Below are 24,115 nucleotides of genomic sequence, written 5' to 3' on the forward strand. Positions count from 1 at the left end.
TACTAACTATAACTCTTGCACTAAAGAAATATACCTTGCACCCTCGCCATGTACTGCTTATCAGCTCACATATTACATCACTCTTGACATGTTCTATGACATCATTGATAACGTGATTGCACCATCTGAAATGACATCAATGTTAACAGTACTGTGCATGGCGGCAGAGCGAGTTATAGTTACTCTAGGGTACGAGTTATAGTTACCTCCACGATGGCAATATAAGATCGTATTATACATTTCCCTTTGTGTACTTTTCAATCGCAGATGTGTTGCAGTTCACTTAAAGTCCTCAAAAGTTACCTTTTTTTTCAAAAATAGAAATATCTATTGAAAGCCATAAGTCTAATATTGGGTTATACTATTTGGTTGGCAGTAGAAAGAAAACAAGAAAAATCACTTTGTAATCTAAAATGTAGGATTTTAGAAAAATAAAGTTGGTTTGTTACAACACATTCTGATAGATCGGAGGGATTGCTCTCTTTGCAATTCAACTGTCCAGGAGGTAAACAAAAGCCAAGTCAGGGGAAGCAACTGATACCCCTTAGTACCTGTAACTGACCCCCAAGGGAGTAACGTGAGGCAGCATTTTCACCTTTTTTAACAGATCTCAGCCATAGCTTTAACTCAAGAGTTTACATCAACGTATTTGTCCTTTTTGAGTATCCTTAAATGAAGCTGAATGTCCAGTCAATATTACAGTAGTCTCTGATTAGTAGATTCCCATCACCCTCTGAGAAAGGTCATCTGGCTCCCATGCTCTTCCGGTTGGAGGAGCCTGTATTCACATAGTCTTCTAATGGGGACGCTTGCTTTGCTTCCTGTGACAGAGACTAGAGCATTTCTGGGTGGTGCAACTGCCAAAAGGCTGTAGTGCTATTTTAGAGTGCTAGCGTGGGAAACAATCTTGATTAGCCATCTTGAGGTCGCTCAAGTGGCGGCGTTCATCTGCATTGCTCTGTGCTTGTTGTGGTGGCCTCTCGGCTTCAGTGTGTGCTCTCTGTTTATTCGGTTAGACGTGTGGAGAAGGACGGATCATGAAGGTAGGGGCACTGCTTTAACGCTATACTGCATTCTGGGAACGTATAGTCTGCTATTCTTTTTAGTATCATCAGGGCCAGGATGACTATAGGCACTTTGCTTGTGTGTGTCTTGGTGGCGGGGGAGGAAGGGGGGGTGATCAAGAAAGTAAATTTTGGGCTGGGAATATGCTTGGAGATGTACTCACACTCTTGTTCCATAACCTAACTGTGTGATCCTGGGTTAATCACTTTGGGGCATATTTACAAGGAGTTAACGCCACCAGAACATCACTTTTTCCGACGTTCTGGTGGTGTCAAGTCCTTCACCTTTTTTACAAGGCGGCATTAAGCCACTTAACTTGGCTCAACGTCACCTTGTAAATAATGCCTCTATTCACGCAGCACTTAGTGTGAAAGGGGCGTGCAATGGGTGTTGTAGTGCTGGGCATTCCGCCGCAACTCCCAGTGCTTTTTGACGAAGACCCATATTCACAAGGAATGAGGCAGCACCAAAAAAATTGCCAGGGAATACCTGGTCTTAAGCAGGCGATACGAGGAGAAATGTTTCATTTCTCCTTGTATTTTGCTCTTTTCATGTGTGCTGCATTCTGAAGCAGACATAGAAACAGCAAATTGTCTGTAAAGATTGTTTATGTGCAGGAAGGTGTCACTTCCGGCACTTAAACAATCACCTCTGAAAAGCAGGCACCCTTGCCAACATGCTTCTTTAGCGCCAGTGCTAAGGGAAACGCAGGGGTGCAAAACACACAAGATGATGGACGGAATGTTGCACATTGGCAAAACATTCACCCCCAGTCACAGATCTGGGTTTAATCCATCGTTATTTTGCTCACCACGCCACCCCAGTTCAGACATGGCCATATGCAAATCAGTCTTGACACTGTGCCTCATGGGAACAGTCCAGCCAGAACTGCCAAGCCATGTCTTCTCTGGACCGGAATCAAGCATCCTAGGACCGGTTTCGGGGTTTCACCCCTCTTCAGCCAGGAAAGCTTGACTCCAGTGGCGTAGAGAGCACGGGACCCACTTCTGGGTATTCCCTTCCCACATAGGGCGAACAGCAAAACATACAAGATGATGGACGGAATGTTGCACATTGGCAAAACATTCACCCCCAGTCACAGATCTGGGTTTAATCCATCATTATTTTGCTCACCACGCCACCCCAGTTCAGACATGGCCATATGCAAATCAGTCTTGACACTGTGCCTCATAGGAACAGTCCAGCCCGAACTGCCAAGCCATGTCTTCACTGGACCATGAATCAAGCATCCTAGGACCGGTTTCGGGGTTTCACCCCTCTTCAGCCAGGATAGCTTGACTCCAGTGGCGTGGTGAGCACGGGACCCACGTCTGGGCATATCCTTCCCACATAGGGCGAACAGCAAAACACACAAGATGATGGACGGAATGTTGCACATTGGCAAAACATTCAGCCACCAGTCACAGATCTGGGTTTAATCCATCGTTATTTTGCTCACCACGCCAATGCAGGGGTGCGCCACTTTCTTCTAAATCCTGCGCATCCCTGCGTTTTGAAACTGACTTACCAATTCCGCGCTCCGCCAGTTTCTAGTAAATATGCCCCTGTCTGTCTATGTGCCACTGCTCCTTATCATGCCAAATCTGGGAGCTAGTAGAAACAAAAAGTGGACATTTACAAAGAAGACACAGATAGTGTACAAGAGAGGTAACTGTTCCTTTCAATGATACGACACCTCGGAAGGGGGCCTGTGAGAAAATAAATGTATTTACATTGGGATCATTATTTTAAAACGGAAGACAGAATAAAAAGAGAACAAAGAATGCACAAAACATTTTCATGACGGGGTATGATTAACAAAATACTGTTAATATGATGTTTCCTGCCACATACCTGCATTCTGGAAGCCCTTAACATAAAACCAACTGAATAAGGGCAACATTCAAAGGGAACCTGTTTGGAATTGAACCACTGTCTTGTGAGCTAAACACTAATCTATGATGTAAATACATTAAATGTAGTCCTCTCTAAGATCAGGGTTTGATGTTTGTGGTATTTGAGGGCAGTTTTTGATAGGCAAGGGAAGAACAGGATCACTGAAGTGTTGCTGCCTTCATCACAGATTCTGGCCTTTCATGAAACTCTATTTGTATACATTCATGCAAGCACGTATTTGTAAAGTGCAAATCTAGCCAAAAGGCAGCGGAGTGCTGTAAGAGGTCAAAAGCAAAAATACAGGCAACAAATTATTGAATAAGCAGCTGGGTAGAAGTGGATTGTTTTTGTATCTTCATCTAGAATTCTTTGAAGAGATGCTTCTTCAAATATTTCCTAAATTGGTGCATTGCTGGGCTGTCTTGATGGAACAGGGATGTTGTTTCAAATGTTGCGAGCATAGATGGAGATCCTGGTGCATAGATAGAGAAGGCCTGGGGCCGTATTACAGAAAGTACTCCGGGGGTGCAACGGGTATGTGCTCCCGCTTTGTGCATCTACCGGGGCACTTCGGTATTACAGAAAGGGCCACAGGCGCTTGTGCGGCCTGTCTGTAATATAGATAACGCTGGTCCACATCTAGCGTCAGCACTATTGCAAGAGGGCGTTCTCTCATTTACATGGGGCATGACTCCATGCAACTGAGGGAATTTCTGTGCCTGTGTTGTTTTATGGATGCGGGCGCAAAGGCAAAGAAGCTGTCTGGAGACGCACTGAAATTCCGCCACAAAATGATCCTGCACTGTCATGTGCGCCCCTTGATGGCAGCCCTCTGGAGGGGGATAAACGGGGTCCTTTGGACCCCCGGGCATTCCCTTGCAGGCGGGTCCAGTCTCTCACTGCTCCTGCCTGCAGAGGGTTCTCTAATCCCTCTTTAAAGTGCAGGTGGGTTGCCGTCTGCATAGTGAAACACGGAGCATCTTTGAAACAGCTGCTCCATATTTCACTTGAATGCGCTGCCCCCCCCCCCCCCCCCCCCCCGGGCCGCACGAGTTTGCACCTGCCCTGGGGGCAGTAAATTCACTGTAATAGGGTGCACTTTCCCTGTTTGCACACGATGCACCTATTTAAAGGTGCGCTCTGATGCAAACAGGGAAAGTATGCCCTATGTGTAATACCGCCCCTGTTGTCTTGTCTTTCTTTTTTACACTTCTTTATCCCTAGTGTGAGAGCAAACAAAGATGGTGGCCTTGCATGCTAGTGGGTGCTGGATGTTATGGATTTGTAATTCATGCAGATGGTTTTTAAGGTGGTGCAGGCCAACAAGGGAAGCCAGAGGTGTTCCATCAGGATGGGGTTGATGTGGTCATATTTCCTCTACCCACGGATGAGATGTGCTGTGGCATGTAGGAAGCCCTTAACAGGGACCAGTGTGGGATCTATGAGGCAGTAGTGTGAACTAGAATGAGAGTTCCAAAGTTGCTTTTTTAGGGCTGTGGTTTGACTTTCTGGTATCAGGTCATCTTAATTTTCTTTGAAGTGTGTTCTAGAGGGTCGGTTTGTGTCCAAGGTGAGTTCAAATGAAGTTTGGGTTCAAAGCTGCCAAGGTTCATGATCTTGATCCAGGTTTTGGCTAGTTGCTGCTTTTTGTCCTTAGCAAATTCCAAGGGTGCTGTTATGGTGGACCTGTACTTCGTGGAGGTGCTTGACATGTGATGCAGGCATTGTTTGAGGCATTTGTCATTAAGAACAAAGGAGACTTTGAGCAGAGTTGTGTATCATTGGCATATTCTTAGTTAGTTGAATGCTTTATTCGGTATGTACAAGTACAACCATATAGCAACATACATTAAAACAGTAAAGAATCAAATTTATGAAAGTTAAATAATGAAACATTTAAAATTACATCACTATCCATGCCAATATTGTTAAATCAGTAAAGTATATCACTTTGTGTACAGGGTTAAATTTAATCATTAGGTACATTCTAGTAGTAGTTATTAAGGGGGGAGTTAATTCAGTTTAGACATTTAGCAGCAGTTTGTTTGTAATAAAAGTTTGTGCAAATGCCAATACAAAAATAAATACACAACAACAGTGTAATTAACAGTAAATCACCAATAGTCGTAAAATATAATAGCCAGCGGGTGAACGGGGATAGCGAAAGGAGGGAATCATATAATAATTGATTTCCTGTGCCAGGTACATTTTAAAATATAGGTGGCCACGCGATAGCACACATTCGGGGAAGCCAAATCAAACAACAATTGTATTGCGGCTCTTGTGTTGTATATCTTATATTCTAAAAATAGTTGCTTCAAATAAAACTTTCTAAAACCAGTATAAAAATTACAAAAGAGTAAAAAGTGACAGATGCTCTGTTTAGATTTCCCATCGCATGGGCACAGACATAACCCGGGTTTTTTTACAGTTGGGAAAGCCACCAAATGGTGGACTATTCCCAGCCTCAGGCGTGCTAGAACGAAGCGATGAGAATTAATACTAACAAATGTAAGATAGGGTGGGAGTCTTGTACTAAGGTTGTACTCCAAGTATAATTTGAATGTACTTTGCATTGCATACTCCTTCGTTCTGGTCCCTTTTGCATGGTCCAAATAGGTGGTTTTAAGGTTACGCTTTGTTAAAACCGATGTTGTTAAAATATCTTTAAAAATATCCTGGCCAAAGAGAGTCTTATACCAGGAGTGAATATGTTCTAGCCAGGGGATTTTCGAATGCCAATCTAGTTTAATACAATCCAAAATTACTTCCTGGGTAAACCTAGTTTCTTCTTTGGCCCATATGGACCGCCATAGGGACAAGGGACGCAATGCAATCAGATCTGCGACATAATTTATGCCTAGCTCTCTGTGGGTAATCTCGTTTGAGGCAGAAGCGGGGAGGCATAATAATCGTTTCAGGTACTTGTTTTCCTCTTGCTGGATGGACAGAGCAATCTGACGATTATATCCCCATATCCCTGCTCCATACAAGGCAGAGGACATACACCTTGAATTATAGATGGAAATCATTTCTCGGATTCTACGACCCCCCAATTTGGAGGCGAATCTGAAGATGCAATTTGTATTTCTGGTCATCTTCAGACCAACACAGGATTGCTCGTTTACCCATCTCCCATCACCTGAAAAGGTAATACCTAAGTAGCAGAAATGTCGGACTGCTTCAAGTTTATCCCCATCTAAAAAGAATGACTTGTTTTTCGATATTTTCTTGCCACAAGTCATAGTCATAGTCTTACCCTTGTTAATTTTAAGCTTTCTGCCCTGAATAAAAATATGAAACTTCTCAATTAACTTTTGCAACCCATTCGCAGTCCTGGAAATCAGGACCGCGTCGTCCGCATATAATAGGACGGGTATTTGCTTTCCATTAATGATGGGAGCATCAGCATAAGATTCTTGTAAAAATTGATCAACCTGATTTATAAAAAGTGAGAATAAAAGGGGGGCAAGCACGCACCCTTGTCGGATCCCTCTACCAATTTTAAAAAGGGGGGTGCATTCGCCATTTGTTCCGAATCTAACCTTACTTGAAAGATTACTATACATTCTGGCCAAGAGGTGGATGATTTCAGGTGGTGCACCCATGTCAAGTAGTACTGGCCAGAGCAGTGCGTGTTCCACTAAATCAAATGCAGAACTTAGATCGGCAAAGCACATAAACAAATTCCCCTCCTTGGCTTTAGTGTACTTGCCGATGATAAGTTCAAGGTTCACGCACTGCTCCATAGTTCCTAGACCCCTTCGGAACCCGAACTGAATAGGCGAAAGAACATTATTGTCCTCGGCCCAGGTCTCTAATCTCACCAGAAGTATACGACTCAAAATCTTTAACGACGAGTCTAAAAGTGAAATTGGGCGATAATTTCGTGCTTCGGCCCTAGAGCCCTTTTTGAAAAGAGGTACTAAGATGGATTGACCCCATGAGGTTGGTAACTCGTCCTCGATTGCTGCATTAAAATAACGGGTTAAAATGGGGGCCCATAAAACAATTTCAGATTTGAAAAAGTCCACGGGGACCCCATCTGGACCCGGGGCTTTCCCCCCCTTACTCTTTTCAATTGCCACAGTCACCTCACTTAGAGTCACCGAGAACAGTAATTTCTCCCATTTAAAACAGGTTGGAGTATCAGTTAAGACATTAGAATTAAGAACGGAAGTAAAATCAGAGGTAAAATCGGAATTAAAAATCCCAGTGAAGTGAGCTATCCAGGCCTGACAACTGACATGCGAGGTTAGTTCAGGGACGTTGTCATTCTTCAGGAATGGACTATTTATGGTGTCCCAAAAAAGTTTATGATCTTTAGTATCTGCAGCCAGATCTAATTTTTCCCATGCCGCATCCTGCAATTCCTTCTTCCTAATAGAAAGTGCAGTTTTATAGTTATGGCGCTCTTCCCTGATCTTACAAACGTCTCTTGGAGTGGCATCAAGTGAGGTTTTTAGCCTTTTTAATGACTGAGCACAATGGTCATCAAACCACACCGCCGTAACTTTCCTTGGATTCCGAGGTTTGTGTGTCAGGGATTTCTCAATGGTTTTTGAAATAATTAGGAATTTGGATAACAGAATTCGTGGGCATGGGTCCAGCAATAAACAATACTCAACCTCTCCATAACAGTTTGTGATCACATTGGCAACAAGTTTAGTGGGGTCAACTTTTGTCCATTTCACTCTCATCCCATTCGGTCTTTCTGCAACAATATCCTGAATTGGTTGACCAAAGGTATTCCTTTTGATTCCCCAACCCAATAGTTCAACGGTTACACTATTGTGATCACTGACCTCTTGTTCAATCACCCAAACATTGATATAAGCTACAGAGCAAGATATCATAATATGATCAATAAATGATTGGCTGTTCCTCCCATGGAATGTCGGACATCTAACATTGTTTTTGTTCTTATTACATTCTAGGAGGTCCAGGTCATATTTGGCCAATAGGTTATTCAGAGCACTACCATAGTTGTTATGCGGGAAATGATTATATACACATGTTGTTTCCCTTCCCGAGTACTCCTCCCTATGGCCACACGCCCCCTTGAGTGCATAAGTACATGATTTAATGTTAAAATCTCCCACCCATATGATGGCAGCAGGTTTGGGTGTACTCAATAAAAAGGCATCAATGGCCTGCTCTATGTCAGAAATAAACTTTCCCTGTTTGTGCCCGGCAATGTTGTTATAAAAGTTCACTATTATTAAGTCTCTGTATCCACTATGGATCATACGCAGAACCGAGGCATGTTCACCTAGAACTACATGATCACTAACACAGAACTCAGTCAGTGCAGTGGATATCAGGGTCACGAGTCCACCCTTGGCTCGACCGGCTTGGGATGCCACAGCCTGCACGTTAAAGGAAGTATAGCCCTCAACATGTACTTCAGCCCTATCCCAAGTTTCTTGCAGGCAAATAATATCATAACCTTGTTTGATAAAGTCAGCCCATATGGGGGTGTTTACCTTAGAGGCTAGCCCGGCTATATTCCACGTAATAGCCCTAAGGTTCTCTTCTAAGGCTACTTGGGATGAGTTAATAACTATTGTGGCCGATGGTATAGTTGGATTTATCATGCATTTTTCGGCAGTACATATGGTGGTATCTAACACAGTTGGGTCATTAGAAGTTCTTATAGTAATGTTTTCCACATCCTGAAGAGACCCATCACTGCTTTGAGGGTCATCAACCACATTGAGTAACACAGTAACGTTCCCCACAACTCCACCTCCAATTTGACTCTCCCTCTTCCCCTGCCCGCACTGTAATTTTCAATCACAATCATCCATGTTGGAAAGAACATCAAACCTGTTCCCTAATTCTAAAGGTGTAAAAGGCCTCAGGTGCTCCATTCTCCGAATGTTGTTATTCCTGTGGCCACTAAAGGGAACCATATTCCAACCTTGGTGATCGATTCGCTGATTTGATGCATAAAGGGCAGTGGGGTCATTTGTATAAACTGAATGATTTTTCCTTACATAGGATGTGGGGAAAACCAAGGACCTGGGATAAAAATAGGTCAAAGATCGAGGGCGAATTTGGCTATTACCATTGCCCAGGGGCCAGTTCAATATAAGAGCTACCGCTTCTGGGTCTCTGAAATTAATCAGAACTATATCTCCATCGACGTCTTTATTCCTTCCACCAAGCCATGGGAGACGTCTAACATGCAATATCTCACTGTTTACTTTCCTATTTATAGGTCTATATGTTCTTAACCAGTGGATAGTTTTGTTTTTTAGCTGGGCGTAATCCTCACTCTTATTATCAGCTAAAACAGGAACCCCAGTCAACACCACCACTAAGGGTGCAGCTTCTGGGGGTAAATCAACCCGAAGACCATGAATCCCAGGGACCCCCTCCAACCTTGGATTATCCTGCGCCTGAACAGTACTCCCTACTGGGGCAATACTGGCTTCCTCCACCAAATCCATAACGGGCTTACTAACTAAATGTCCCTTATGCAACAAAGGTCCATTTCTGCCCTGATCCGGGGCTAGGTGGCCCACAGTCTGCATTACATTCCTACTGAGATCAGGAAGTTCCCTAGGTGGATTTATAAGGGGGGCTCCAGCCTGTTTACTGGTACCATCCGTTGTAACCTTACCTACAACGGCCATATTACTCAATGTAGATTCGATGTTCTCTAGCCTGTACTCCAGCTTCCTTAAGGTGTCAGTAATGGGTAAAAGGAGAATACTAATCATGTCCCCCAGTTGGGGTAAAAAATCCAAGGGAATAGGCGCCTGTGGGATATCTACAGCTGATAGAACAGGCTCTGGGGGGGTCACGACAGGGTTCACAGCCATTAAACAGGTACTAATGGCCGCCATCTGGCTATGATCTGGCCCAATTAATGACCCTGAAACAGACCCATTAGAAAGATAGTGGCCAAATTCAGAATGCTGTGTCCTGGGGCCATTGATCACCCCCACCCTCCGCCTTTTTTTCCTGGGAGGGGGGCCGTGAATAATCCCCTTTTTCGGGTTCTTAGCCTTTTTTCCTACCCCCCGTCCCACAAGCCGCGTATTGAGAATTTTAGAATGACTTATGGCATGTGGGGGGAGAGAATCGCTAATAACCTGAACACTAGGGACACAGTTTGTGGGCGAACAATCACGTAACAATAGCGGAACACCCTCTTGCGAGAGGGGGGTGTCGTTTACACCATTACTACCACTATCGACAACAGGAATGTTTGGGGAAGCAACCTCTGGAGCTCTACGTTTCATGTTATCAATAGAGCGACGACGTTCTAGTCTGCGCTCCTCCAAGGTAGTGTCCAGCTCCTTATCCGTTATGAGAGGTTTTTTAAAATATCTGTCAAGGGGGCCATTTACCACTGGGCTTGGTTTCTCCCCAGGCATAACATTCTCACTAGAGGCCATGGCAATATTTAAAAAGAAGAAGAAGAAACTCCCAATTACCACGATGCAGCAGAGTCACTCCTGGCCCAGCCCAGCCTCGATCGGCCTCGGAGGGTCTCAGAGGGTCCGCCCTTAGTCCGGGCTGTGTCCCGGGTGATGTCCCGCACACGCGTCCCGCTGACGCGTAATACCTTCAGGTCTTATACTGGCTATGGATAGAGGGGGCGGAGTCGCGGGAAGAGGCGGCAGGTGTGCTAGATGGAACACGCACAGCCTGCTGGTCCTCGCAGTCCCGTCCTCCTATACAGCAGCTCCCCGGTCATCCAATGCCCAACGAATGAAGCCAATGTCGTGCTGTGCTCCAGAAGGCTGCAGGTAACACAGGTCAAGTACTCCTTTGCGAGCGGCTCCCGCGAAGCGGGGGCCGCGAGGAGTTTTCAGCGGTCTGCAGGGGGCGGGGTCGCGGGAAGAGGCGGCAGGTGTGCTAGATGGAACACGCACAGCCTGCTGGTCCTCGCAGTCCCGTCCTCCTATACAGCAGCTCCCCGGTCAGATTCCAATGCCCAACGAATGAAGCCAATGTCGTGCTGTGCTCCAGAAGGCTGCAGGTAACACAGGTCAAGTACTCCTTTGCGAGCGGGTCCAGTCTCTCACTGCTCCTGCCTGCAGAGGGTTCTCTAATCCCTCTTTAAAGTGCAGGTGGGTTGCCGTCTGCATAGTGAAACACGGAGCATCTTTGAAACAGCTGCTCCATATTTCACTTGAATGCGCTGCCCCCCCCCCCCCCCCCCCAGGGCCGCACGAGTTTGCACCTGCCCTGGGGGCAGTAAATTCACTGTAATAGGGTGCACTTTCCCTGTTTGCACACGATGCACCTATTTAAAGGTGCGCTCTGATGCAAACAGGGAAAGTATGCCCTATGTGTAATACCGCCCCTGTTGTCTTGTCTTTCTTTTTTACACTTCTTTATCCCTAGTGTGAGAGCAAACAAAGATGGTGGCCTTGCATGCTAGTGGGTGCTGGATGTTATGGATTTGTAATTCATGCAGATGGTTTTTAAGATGGTGCAGGCCAACAAGGGAAGCCAGAGGTGTTCCATCAGGATGGGGTTGATGTGGTCATATTTCCTCTACCCACGGATGAGATGTGCTGTGGCATGTAGGAAGCCCTTAACAGGGACCAGTGTGGGATCTATGAGGCAGTAGTGTGAACTAGAATGAGAGTTCCAAAGTTGCTTTTTTAGGGCTGTGGTTTGACTTTCTGGTATCAGGTCATCTTAATTTTCTTTGAAGTGTGTTCTAGAGGGTCGGTTTGTGTCCAAGGTGAGTTCAAATGAAGTTTGGGTTCAAAGCTGCCAAGGTTCATGATCTTGATCCAGGTTTTGGCTAGTTGCTGCTTTTTGTCCTTAGCAAATTCCAAGGGTGCTGTTATGGTGGACCTGTACTTCGTGGAGGTGCTTGACATGTGATGCAGGCATTGTTTGAGGCATTTGTCATTAAGAACAAAGGAGACTTTGAGCAGAGTTGTGTATCATTGGCATATTCTTAGTTAGTTGAATGCTTTATTCGGTATGTACAAGTACAACCATATAGCAACATACATTAAAACGGTAAAGAATCAAATTTATGAAAGTTAAATAATGAAACATTTAAAATTACATCACTATCCATGCCAATATTGTTAAATCAGTAAAGTATATCACTTTGTGTACAGGGTTAAATTTAATCATTAGGTACATTCTAGTAGTAGTTATTAAGGGGGGAGTTAATTCAGTTTAGACATTTAGCAGCAGTTTGTTTGTAATAAAAGTTTGTGCAAATGCCAATACAAAAATAAATACACAACAACAGTGTAATTAACAGTAAATCACCAATAGTCGTAAAATATAATAGCCAGCGGGTGAACGGGGATAGCGAAAGGAGGGAATCATATAATAATTGATTTCCTGTGCCAGGTACATTTTAAAATATAGGTGGCCACGCGATAGCACACATTCGGGGAAGCCAAATCAAACAACAATTGTATTGCGGCTCTTGTGTTGTATATCTTATATTCTAAAAATAGTTGCTTCAAATAAAACTTTCTAAAACCAGTATAAAAATTACAAAAGAGTAAAAAGTGACAGATGCTCTGTTTAGATTTCCCATCGCATGGGCACAGACATAACCCGGGTTTTTTTACAGTTGGGAAAGCCACCAAATGGTGGACTATTCCCAGCCTCAGGCGTGCTAGAACGAAGCGATGAGAATTAATACTAACAAATGTAAGATAGGGTGGGAGTCTTGTACTAAGGTTGTACTCCAAGTATAATTTGAATGTACTTTGCATTGCATACTCCTTCGTTCTGGTCCCTTTTGCATGGTCCAAATAGGTGGTTTTAAGGTTACGCTTTGTTAAAACCGATGTTGTTAAAATATCTTTAAAAATATCCTGGCCAAAGAGAGTCTTATACCAGGAGTGAATATGTTCTAGCCAGGGGATTTTCGAATGCCAATCTAGTTTAATACAATCCAAAATTACTTCCTGGGTAAACCTAGTTTCTTCTTTGGCCCATATGGACCGCCATAGGGACAAGGGACGCAATGCAATCAGATCTGCGACATAATTTATGCCTAGCTCTCTGTGGGTAATCTCGTTTGAGGCAGAAGCGGGGAGGCATAATAATCGTTTCAGGTACTTGTTTTCCTCTTGCTGGATGGACAGAGCAATCTGACGATTATATCCCCATATCCCTGCTCCATACAAGGCAGAGGACATACACCTTGAATTATAGATGGAAATCATTTCTCGGATTCTACGACCCCCCAATTTGGAGGCGAATCTGAAGATGCAATTTGTATTTCTGGTCATCTTCAGACCAACACAGGATTGCTCGTTTACCCATCTCCCATCACCTGAAAAGGTAATACCTAAGTAGCAGAAATGTCGGACTGCTTCAAGTTTATCCCCATCTAAAAAGAATGACTTGTTTTTCGATATTTTCTTGCCACAAGTCATAGTCATAGTCTTACCCTTGTTAATTTTAAGCTTTCTGCCCTGAATAAAAATATGAAACTTCTCAATTAACTTTTGCAACCCATTCGCAGTCCTGGAAATCAGGACCGCGTCGTCCGCATATAATAGGACGGGTATTTGCTTTCCATTAATGATGGGAGCATCAGCATAAGATTCTTGTAAAAATTGATCAACCTGATTTATAAAAAGTGAGAATAAAAGGGGGGCAAGCACGCACCCTTGTCGGATCCCTCTACCAATTTTAAAAAGGGGGGTGCATTCGCCATTTGTTCCGAATCTAACCTTACTTGAAAGATTACTATACATTCTGGCCAAGAGGTGGATGATTTCAGGTGGTGCACCCATGTCAAGTAGTACTGGCCAGAGCAGTGCGTGTTCCACTAAATCAAATGCAGAACTTAGATCGGCAAAGCACATAAACAAATTCCCCTCCTTGGCTTTAGTGTACTTGCCGATGATAAGTTCAAGGTTCACGCACTGCTCCATAGTTCCTAGACCCCTTCGGAACCCGAACTGAATAGGCGAAAGAACATTATTGTCCTCGGCCCAGGTCTCTAATCTCACCAGAAGTATACGACTCAAAATCTTTAACGACGAGTCTAAAAGTGAAATTGGGCGATAATTTCGTGCTTCGGCCCTAGAGCCCTTTTTGAAAAGAGGTACTAAGATGGATTGACCCCATGAGGTTGGTAACTCGTCCTCGATTGCTGCATTAAAATAACGGGTTAAAATGGGGGCCCATAAAACAATTTCAGATTTGAAAAAGTCCACGGGGACCCCATCTGGACCCGGGGCTTTCCCCCCCTTACTCTTTTCAATTGCCACAGTCACCTCACTTAGAGTCACCGAGAACAGTAATTTCTCCCATTTAAAACAGGTTGGAGTATCAGTTAAGACATTAGAATTAAGAACGGAAGTAAAATCAGAGGTAAAATCGGAATTAAAAATCCCAGTGAAGTGAGCTATCCAGGCCTGACAACTGACATGCGAGGTTAGTTCAGGGACGTTGTCATTCTTCAGGAATGGACTATTTATGGTGTCCCAAAAAAGTTTATGATCTTTAGTATCTGCAGCCAGATCTAATTTTTCCCATGCCGCATCCTGCAATTCCTTCTTCCTAATAGAAAGTGCAGTTTTATAGTTATGGCGCTCTTCCCTGATCTTACAAACGTCTCTTGGAGTGGCATCAAGTGAGGTTTTTAGCCTTTTTAATGACTGAGCACAATGGTCATCAAACCACACCGCCGTAACTTTCCTTGGATTCCGAGGTTTGTGTGTCAGGGATTTCTCAATGGTTTTTGAAATAATTAGGAATTTGGATAACAGAATTCGTGGGCATGGGTCCAGCAATAAACAATACTCAACCTCTCCATAACAGTTTGTGATCACATTGGCAACAAGTTTAGTGGGGTCAACTTTTGTCCATTTCACTCTCATCCCATTCGGTCTTTCTGCAACAATATCCTGAATTGGTTGACCAAAGGTATTCCTTTTGATTCCCCAACCCAATAGTTCAACGGTTACACTATTGTGATCACTGACCTCTTGTTCAATCACCCAAACATTGATATAAGCTACAGAGCAAGATATCATAATATGATCAATAAATGATTGGCTGTTCCTCCCATGGAATGTCGGACATCTAACATTGTTTTTGTTCTTATTACATTCTAGGAGGTCCAGGTCATATTTGGCCAATAGGTTATTCAGAGCACTACCATAGTTGTTATGCGGGAAATGATTATATACACATGTTGTTTCCCTTCCCGAGTACTCCTCCCTATGGCCACACGCCCCCTTGAGTGCATAAGTACATGATTTAATGTTAAAATCTCCCACCCATATGATGGCAGCAGGTTTGGGTGTACTCAATAAAAAGGCATCAATGGCCTGCTCTATGTCAGAAATAAACTTTCCCTGTTTGTGCCCGGCAATGTTGTTATAAAAGTTCACTATTATTAAGTCTCTGTATCCACTATGGATCATACGCAGAACCGAGGCATGTTCACCTAGAACTACATGATCACTAACACAGAACTCAGTCAGTGCAGTGGATATCAGGGTCACGAGTCCACCCTTGGCTCGACCGGCTTGGGATGCCACAGCCTGCACGTTAAAGGAAGTATAGCCCTCAACATGTACTTCAGCCCTATCCCAAGTTTCTTGCAGGCAAATAATATCATAACCTTGTTTGATAAAGTCAGCCCATATGGGGGTGTTTACCTTAGAGGCTAGCCCGGCTATATTCCACGTAATAGCCCTAAGGTTCTCTTCTAAGGCTACTTGGGATGAGTTAATAACTATTGTGGCCGATGGTATAGTTGGATTTATCATGCATTTTTCGGCAGTACATATGGTGGTATCTAACACAGTTGGGTCATTAGAAGTTCTTATAGTAATGTTTTCCACATCCTGAAGAGACCCATCACTGCTTTGAGGGTCATCAACCACATTGAGTAACACAGTAACGTTCCCCACAACTCCACCTCCAATTTGACTCTCCCTCTTCCCCTGCCCGCACTGTAATTTTCAATCACAATCATCCATGTTGGAAAGAACATCAAACCTGTTCCCTAATTCTAAAGGTGTAAAAGGCCTCAGGTGCTCCATTCTCCGAATGTTGTTATTCCTGTGGCCACTAAAGGGAACCATATTCCAACCTTGGTGATCGATTCGCTGATTTGATGCATAAAGGGCAGTGGGGTCATTTGTATAAACTGAATGATTTTTCCTTACATAGGATGTGGGGAAAACCAAGGACCTGGGATAAAAATAGGTCAAAGATCGAGGGCGAATTTGGCTATTACCATTGCCCAGGGGCCAGTTCAATATAAGAGCTACCGCTTCTGGGTCTCTGAAATTAATCAGAACTATATCTCCATCGACGTCTTTATTCCTTCCACCAAGCCATGGGAGACGTCTAACATGCAATATCTCACTGTTTACTTTCCTATTTATAGGTCTATATGTTCTTAACCAGTGGATAGTTTTGTTTTTTAGCTGGGCGTAATCCTCACTCTTATTATCAGCTAAAACAGGAACCCCAGTCAACACCACCACTAAGGGTGCAGCTTCTGGGGGTAAATCAACCCGAAGACCATGAATCCCAGGGACCCCCTCCAACCTTGGATTATCCTGCGCCTGAACAGTACTCCCTACTGGGGCAATACTGGCTTCCTCCACCAAATCCATAACGGGCTTACTAACTAAATGTCCCTTATGCAACAAAGGTCCATTTCTGCCCTGATCCGGGGCTAGGTGGCCCACAGTCTGCATTACATTCCTACTGAGATCAGGAAGTTCCCTAGGTGGATTTATAAGGGGGGCTCCAGCCTGTTTACTGGTACCATCCGTTGTAACCTTACCTACAACGGCCATATTACTCAATGTAGATTCGATGTTCTCTAGCCTGTACTCCAGCTTCCTTAAGGTGTCAGTAATGGGTAAAAGGAGAATACTAATCATGTCCCCCAGTTGGGGTAAAAAATCCAAGGGAATAGGCGCCTGTGGGATATCTACAGCTGATAGAACAGGCTCTGGGGGGGTCACGACAGGGTTCACAGCCATTAAACAGGTACTAATGGCCGCCATCTGGCTATGATCTGGCCCAATTAATGACCCTGAAACAGACCCATTAGAAAGATAGTGGCCAAATTCAGAATGCTGTGTCCTGGGGCCATTGATCACCCCCACCCTCCGCCTTTTTTTCCTGGGAGGGGGGCCGTGAATAATCCCCTTTTTCGGGTTCTTAGCCTTTTTTCCTACCCCCCGTCCCACAAGCCGCGTATTGAGAATTTTAGAATGACTTATGGCATGTGGGGGGAGAGAATTGCTAATAACCTGAACACTAGGGACACAGTTTGTGGGCGAACAATCACGTAACAATAGCGGAACACCCTCTTGCGAGAGGGGGGTGTCGTTTACACCATTACTACCACTATCGACAACAGGAATGTTTGGGGAAGCAACCTCTGGAGCTCTACGTTTCATGTTATCAATAGAGCGACGACGTTCTAGTCTGCGCTCCTCCAAGGTAGTGTCCAGCTCCTTATCCGTTATGAGAGGTTTTTTAAAATATCTGTCAAGGGGGCCATTTACCACTGGGCTTGGTTTCTCCCCAGGCATAACATTCTCACTAGAGGCCATGGCAATATTTAAAAAGAAGAAGAAGAAACTCCCAATTACCACGATGCAGCAGAGTCACTCCTGGCCCAGCCCAGCCTCGATCGGCCTCGGAGGGTCTCAGAGGGTCCGCCCTTAGTCCGGGCTGTGTCCCGGGTGATGTCCCGCACACGCGTCCCGCTGACGCGTAATACCTTCAGGTCTTATACTGGCTATGGATAGAGGGGGCGGAGTCGCGGGAAGAGGCGGCAGGTGTGCTAGATGGAACACGCACAGCCTGCTGGTCCTCGCAGTCCCGTCCTCCTATACAGCAGCTCCCCGGTCAGATTCCAATGCCCAACGAATGAAGCCAATGTCGTGCTGTGCTCCAGAAGGCTGCAGGTAACACAGGTCAAGTACTCCTTTGCGAGCGGGTCCAGTCTCTCACTGCTCCTGCCTGCAGAGGGTTCTCTAATCCCTCTTTAAAGTGCAGGTGGGTTGCCGTCTGCATAGTGAAACACGGAGCATCTTTGAAACAGCTGCTCCATATTTCACTTGAATGCGCTGCCCCCCCCCCCCCCCCCCCCCAGGGCCGCACGAGTTTGCACCTGCCCTGGGGGCAGTAAATTCACTGTAATAGGGTGCACTTTCCCTGTTTGCACACGATGCACCTATTTAAAGGTGCGCTCTGATGCAAACAGGGAAAGTATGCCCTATGTGTAATACCGCCCCTGTTGTCTTGTCTTTCTTTTTTACACTTCTTTATCCCTAGTGTGAGAGCAAACAAAGATGGTGGCCTTGCATGCTAGTGGGTGCTGGATGTTATGGATTTGTAATTCATGCAGATGGTTTTTAAGGTGGTGCAGGCCAACAAGGGAAGCCAGAGGTGTTCCATCAGGATGGGGTTGATGTGGTCATATTTCCTCTACCCACGGATGAGATGTGCTGTGGCATGTAGGAAGCCCTTAACAGGGACCAGTGTGGGATCTATGAGGCAGTAGGTGAACTAGAATGAGAGTTCCAAAGTTGCTTTTTTAGGGCTGTGGTTTGACTTTCTGGTATCAGGTCATCTTAATTTTCTTTGAAGTGTGTTCTAGAGGGTCGGTTTGTGTCCAAGGTGAGTTCAAATGAAGTTTGGGTTCAAAGCTGCCAAGGTTCATGATCTTGATCCAGGTTTTGGCTAGTTGCTGCTTTTTGTCCTTAGCAAATTCCAGGGGTGCTGTTATGGTGGACCTGTACTTCGTGGAGGTGCTTGACATGTGATGCAGGCATTGTTTGAGGCATTTGTCATTAAGAACAAAGGAGACTTTGAGCAGAGTTGTGTATCATTGGCATATTCATGAAGTTTGATGCTATCATCGGTGAGTAGTGCTCCCAGCGCCATAATCTAGTGGCTGAAGATGATGGGGACAGGATGGAACCTGGGGTGACTCTGCAAGTAATAGGTATCTTCTGGGACCTAGAGGTGACCAGGTGAACAAATGGGTGTCAATTGGATATGCAGAAGCAGAACCAGTGAAAGGCATTGCCATTGAATCCCATTTGAGACATCAGGGTCTAGATGAGGATGAAATGGTCGAAAGTGTCAAAGATAGTTGAGAGATCCAGAACTATCAGGATGCAAGAGTCATCCTCATCTGTGGTTTGTGTGTTTTAGGTTAGCTTGCCATTGCCATATTTGGTGGCCCTAACATGATTATGCATGAAGCCTATTAAGTTGGAGGTGCTGATTCCTTATGGGACAGGCGCAATATGCAGCTGTAGGTTATCTTTGGGTATTGGAAATATGGAAGAGAGACATAAGGAAGGTAAAACTTTAAAAAATATAAAAGTAATCTGATGAACCTTTGTACCTAATCAGTGTGGCCTGACCCCAGGTTCCAGAAGTGTATGGTGAGAACTTCTGAATGTCAGGAGTATAACTTAAGGAAACAATGTTATCAGCAGTATGTTGAGTGGCCACATGGATAAGTGGAGTGTAAGTAAAGAGAAGCAAATCTGAGGCAGAAATTTGCAACAAAACCTCTGGGCAGATATTCTGTGCATGCGCTTTGCTGGTGTTTGTGTGGAAGTTTTCCTGTATTTTTATATAGAGTGGCCCTCTCTACTGAAGCTAATTCAGCTGTTTCCCTACTCTCCCTGGTCATTATTTATACATTTTAGAGTGCATAACTTACTGTGACATATGATCCCCTACTTCAAGGGGCATAGGTACATGCATGTTAATCAGGTGCAAATATATTGCTTCACAAATACACTCAAAGGGTGAATATTCATATAAATAGAAAGGACTGTACCCGCTTTGCACTTTCATTAATGGGGAGTTGGACATTTTGGGCCCAGTTTACAAAGCCCTGCAGCTTTACCAGAGTATGTAAAAGAGTGTACTCCTGTAGAACTGCTTCCCATAGTCACACATGCTTTTGTGATTCAGCCCCCAAAGTGTGTAGATTCAGTTTGTTGCAGTTTTCAGAACAAATTCTGGTAATTGTGCAAATACTGATGCCTGTCAGAGAAAATGAAACACTCTGCTCAACCCACCCTGCTAAAGGCTGATTGGGAAAAAAAGCAGCTTCGTACACCAGAGGCCCAATTTAATTTACATTCTGTCATTAAAATGTTTTTTTTTCATATTTTGCAGGTGAGCACTGCGAATCTTCTGAAGCAAAGGATGAAACAGCAGAAAGGGCCTGTTTAAAAATAATTCTATGAACCACCCCTGGTATCAGGAGAGGGTATATGCTTCCTGGAAGAGTTACTATTGAGACGAACAGAGGCCGTGGGAACTGGACCAGCCCCCTCGAGTTATTCAGAAGTTATGAAGCAAATGCAAGGGGAGGAAGCTGCGGTTGGTGAGTCAGCACTCGCAGTTTTGTTCCAATTAAAGACTGGGGGTGGAGAGGTAATTTTGCAGCATTTTGCTTAATGAACGAAGAGAGCTCGAATTTATATATTTGTGAGAGAAAATAAAACAGAAAGAAAGCTTTACACTGCTTAAGCCTAACACTGCACTGCACTGAATTACATGTCGCGTTGGCGTGCATGTTGCCGCTTCGGCGTAGCATAGACACCGCTTGTAGCTGGTGAGTACCTTCCCTGCTTGTTTTAGGAGTGTTGCGCATAGAACTGGAGTCGCCCCCGGGATTTACGGAGGCATTCACTCCTTTTTGTCACTACGTGAATAAAAGAGCGGGCTGTGTTGCGCTGTCAAAGCAACTGACAGAAACACTTGCTCTTCGCGAGGCAGGGGCGTGGCAATCAGAGCAGCAGGTGAAATGACGCCAGGGGTCAGGTGAGTGAGGGCCACAAAGTTATTGTTGACTTTTAACACCAAACACTGGGGGGGGTCCATGGCCATTCTTTGCATTAGGAGCCATGGCACCCTCCTATGCCACTGAGCTGTGTTGCAACACACATGATTTAATCAGTCTGGCTTCCGGTCATTTACAAGTCAGGCATATGTTATGCTGGTTTTGGTAGCAGTTGTTTTGATACCAATCACTTTTTGTTCGTAGCTTCAGGTTCTCAGTGTTGTTGAAGAAACATATAATGGCCTATGGTCAGCTCACAGGCATGTGATGATGTCACTTTCATCAATGTGGTCAAATGGTGTATTTTGGGGAAAACTATTTTGGGGTGAAAATATCTCATTGCCCTAACAGAGCAGAATGTCTCTGAAGGGAATGGACACAACGTGGACTGTCACAGAGACTGTATCCCATTGTTTGACGTAGGCTCCTAGGTGGTCTTGTACCCCTTACCCTCATTGGTTTTTATCGTGGTCTTATTTTAAGAAACGTTTTCTTATAATACACGGAAGTCTGCAATCCTTGAATGAGAACCTGACTTCGTTCTCTCATTACAGTCCACTGGTGACATCATTAGTCATCTGTAATAAGAACATGCTATAGCTACTCAACTGTAATAAACTATTACCGGTGGGTTATGATATCACAGTACAGTACCCGTTGCCAGAGCCGGCAGACAGTGGGGTAGTCAGGGCAACAGATAGAATCACAACTGTTTAACCAATGAAACGTATAACTATCGTTTTATAACTTCTGAGATGTTTTCCTGAAAAGAACAATCATTAGCAGAAAGCAGTCACTTATGTCAGCATGTTTATTTTTTCCACAGCTGTAGGTCATTACAAGAAAGCAGAATCTCTCTGCACATTTTACCACACATTGGGCCTCATGTAGGTAGCCAAATACCGGTCGGTAACGGCCGATTTTCGGTAATTTTACCGTTACCGACCGGTATTTTGGCTAATGGTATGTAGGGGGACAATTTTTGGTGTCGGAATTTACCGAATCGGTAAAATTACCGAATCGGTAATAATACCGATTCGGTAATGTTACCGAATCGGTAACTTTTCCGATTCGGTAATTTTACCGATTCGGTAAATTCCGACACCAAAATCGAGATGTAGGGGGAGTGTGTGGGTGTGTTTTAGAGTCGGTATTTACCACCAACTTTTAGTTGGTGGTAAATAATGACAGTATGTATTTATGCATTTTTACGCGCGTAGCAGTGTGCAATGTGGCATACATACATGCCCTTAGGGCATGTATGTGTGCCACATGTGCACACATGGCCGAATCAGGGGTGCAACAGGGTGTCAATGTGACACCCTGCCACCCTTGCAAGTGTTCCCCCCATTACCGAATCGGTATTTACCGATTCGGTAATGAGGCATACCTTCCCCTCAATAGGAAGGTATGCCTCATTACCGAATCGGTAAATACCGATTCGGTAATTACCGAATAGTAACGAATCGGTAAAAAATACCGACTCATTACCTACATACGAGTTACCACTTCTAAAATACCGATTCGGTATCGTTCGGTATTTTAGAAGTGGTAACTGGTATGCTACCTACATGAGGCCCATTGTGAACTATAGTTTGTCTTGTAAAGTGACTTAAATTACAGTGTATAATATGCTCTGCAACCAATTACGAGCTGCACTTCAGTGTGTTTAATTCTGCTCTACAGATTTTACATTTATTTTACACATTTGCAACCACACTTCTCCATATGAATGAGCAAAATATGAAGGTTGCTAATCTTTTTCGGGAAAGAGTGGGTGTAACCATGTATTATAAGGAAATAATATACACACTGCTATATGTCAAAAGGACATTGCAAATCACATGGGAGTTCCATGACCATGTAAGGAAAGTCCTCTGTGACTTGCATTACCCTATTAATGTATTGCAGAGGGTACTTTATCTCATCTATATATATGCATGGTGGATTGGCGTTGTGCTTTGTTCGCTGTGCTAGTGATTAAAGGTGACAAGGTCATGTTTGAGAAGAAAAACCTCATTAAGTGTTCCGAGCATTGTTTGTGGGTTTGGGCGGGACTGTGGGGTTATCTAGGATTGGAAAGGCCGTTTTACTTTCATAGCGGAATTATAGGACAAGAAAGACGCTGTCTATACCATAGGGAGACGTGTCACACGAAATGCGGCGCCGCTGTAAATCAGTGCGCCCCTAAACCTCACTTTGATTTATCACGAATGTCTGCGGGAATCCAGTCTTGGTTTGCGCGGTCGCGCGCTGGCCGCGCTTTGAAGTCCCTTTCAAGGGAGGTGCGGGTGTCTCGCCGAAGCCACCTTGTGTTGTTTTTTTCCGGAGCGGCCTAGTTCCAGTAAGCGGAGCTGTCTGCGGGGCCTTTTATGTGACCAGCGTTGTGTGGCAATCTGCCTTTGGTTTAAAAACATGCGCAATTTAAAGAACTCACAGATTGTGTGGTGCAGGGAGCGCAGGGACACGTCTTTTCAGCCAAATCACTTGATGCTGGGGCTAGACAGATGATGGTGAGTCAGCGCACATCTTGAAGCGCCGGGATCTAGACGGCATGATGATTCACGCCTCAGAACAGCGCTTCTGCCGATCAATGGGCCCTTTCAAAGTGCATGCGTTGTGGGCCCTGATTTCTTGTTGTACAGCGTGACCAAGCTATAATTAAGGAGCTTGGCACCGGTGTAAGTTCTTAATTTATGCGAAAGGTTCGACTTTTGTTAAGAGCTTAAACGTAAGACAGGTGGGTGCATATAATTAGGTAGTGCGTGTATTTAGATTTTGTTAATTTACCGTTGCCACCTCTCTGCGAGGCACGTGTGTGGGTGTTTTTGGGACCTGAGATTGACATCTGATCGAGTCTCTTTTTGAAGTATCAGGTTTGATCTGCATATTGCTGGATAGCCAGAGTCTAGGTTATGTGTGGTGATGGTATCTCATATCTTTCAATTTTGCATGTTTATTTTGGTAGGAGAGGGTGTCTCCGTTCTTCCCATAACTTTCTTGCGTATTAGCTAGTGAATTAGTCTGCAAGATGGTTGGATGCCTAAAAAATGCCTCGCCTAATGCTATTGGACTTTTTTTGAAATCTTATATACCTTGTCTTCTCCCTCTGGTTGTACAGGCTGAATGTAACGCCATAATTCATGGCTGCCCTTGTCAAGTGCTACAGCATCTCTGGTTTATGTCCGCACTATAGCAAAATTAATAACCAAACAAATATACAATAGACTCTACCGTTGGGGGTGTGGCCAGGAGCAACAACAAAAAAGAGAATATAAGATGGGCGCTCCAATGCTTTCATAATCTCTTAAAATCTGAACAATGGGGTTTGGTCTGCAT

At 44.4% G+C, this 24,115-nt stretch overlaps 1 long non-coding RNA gene across 1 annotated transcript in view; it reads left to right on the forward strand.

Moving 5' to 3' along the window:
• The window catches only part of LOC146820929 (uncharacterized), a 615,243-nt gene extending 594,926 nt beyond the window's left edge, over positions 1–20,317 (forward strand). Inside the window, exon 4 of the long non-coding RNA XR_014962644.1 lies at positions 20,107–20,317. This is a non-coding gene — a long non-coding RNA (uncharacterized LOC146820929). The remainder of the gene's footprint in view (positions 1–20,106) is intronic.
• Positions 20,318–24,115: the final 3,798 nt, after the last annotated feature.

Source organism: Triturus cristatus, chromosome 6, assembly GCF_964204655.1.
Source record: "Triturus cristatus chromosome 6, aTriCri1.1, whole genome shotgun sequence".
NCBI lineage: Eukaryota > Metazoa > Chordata > Amphibia > Caudata > Salamandridae > Triturus > Triturus cristatus.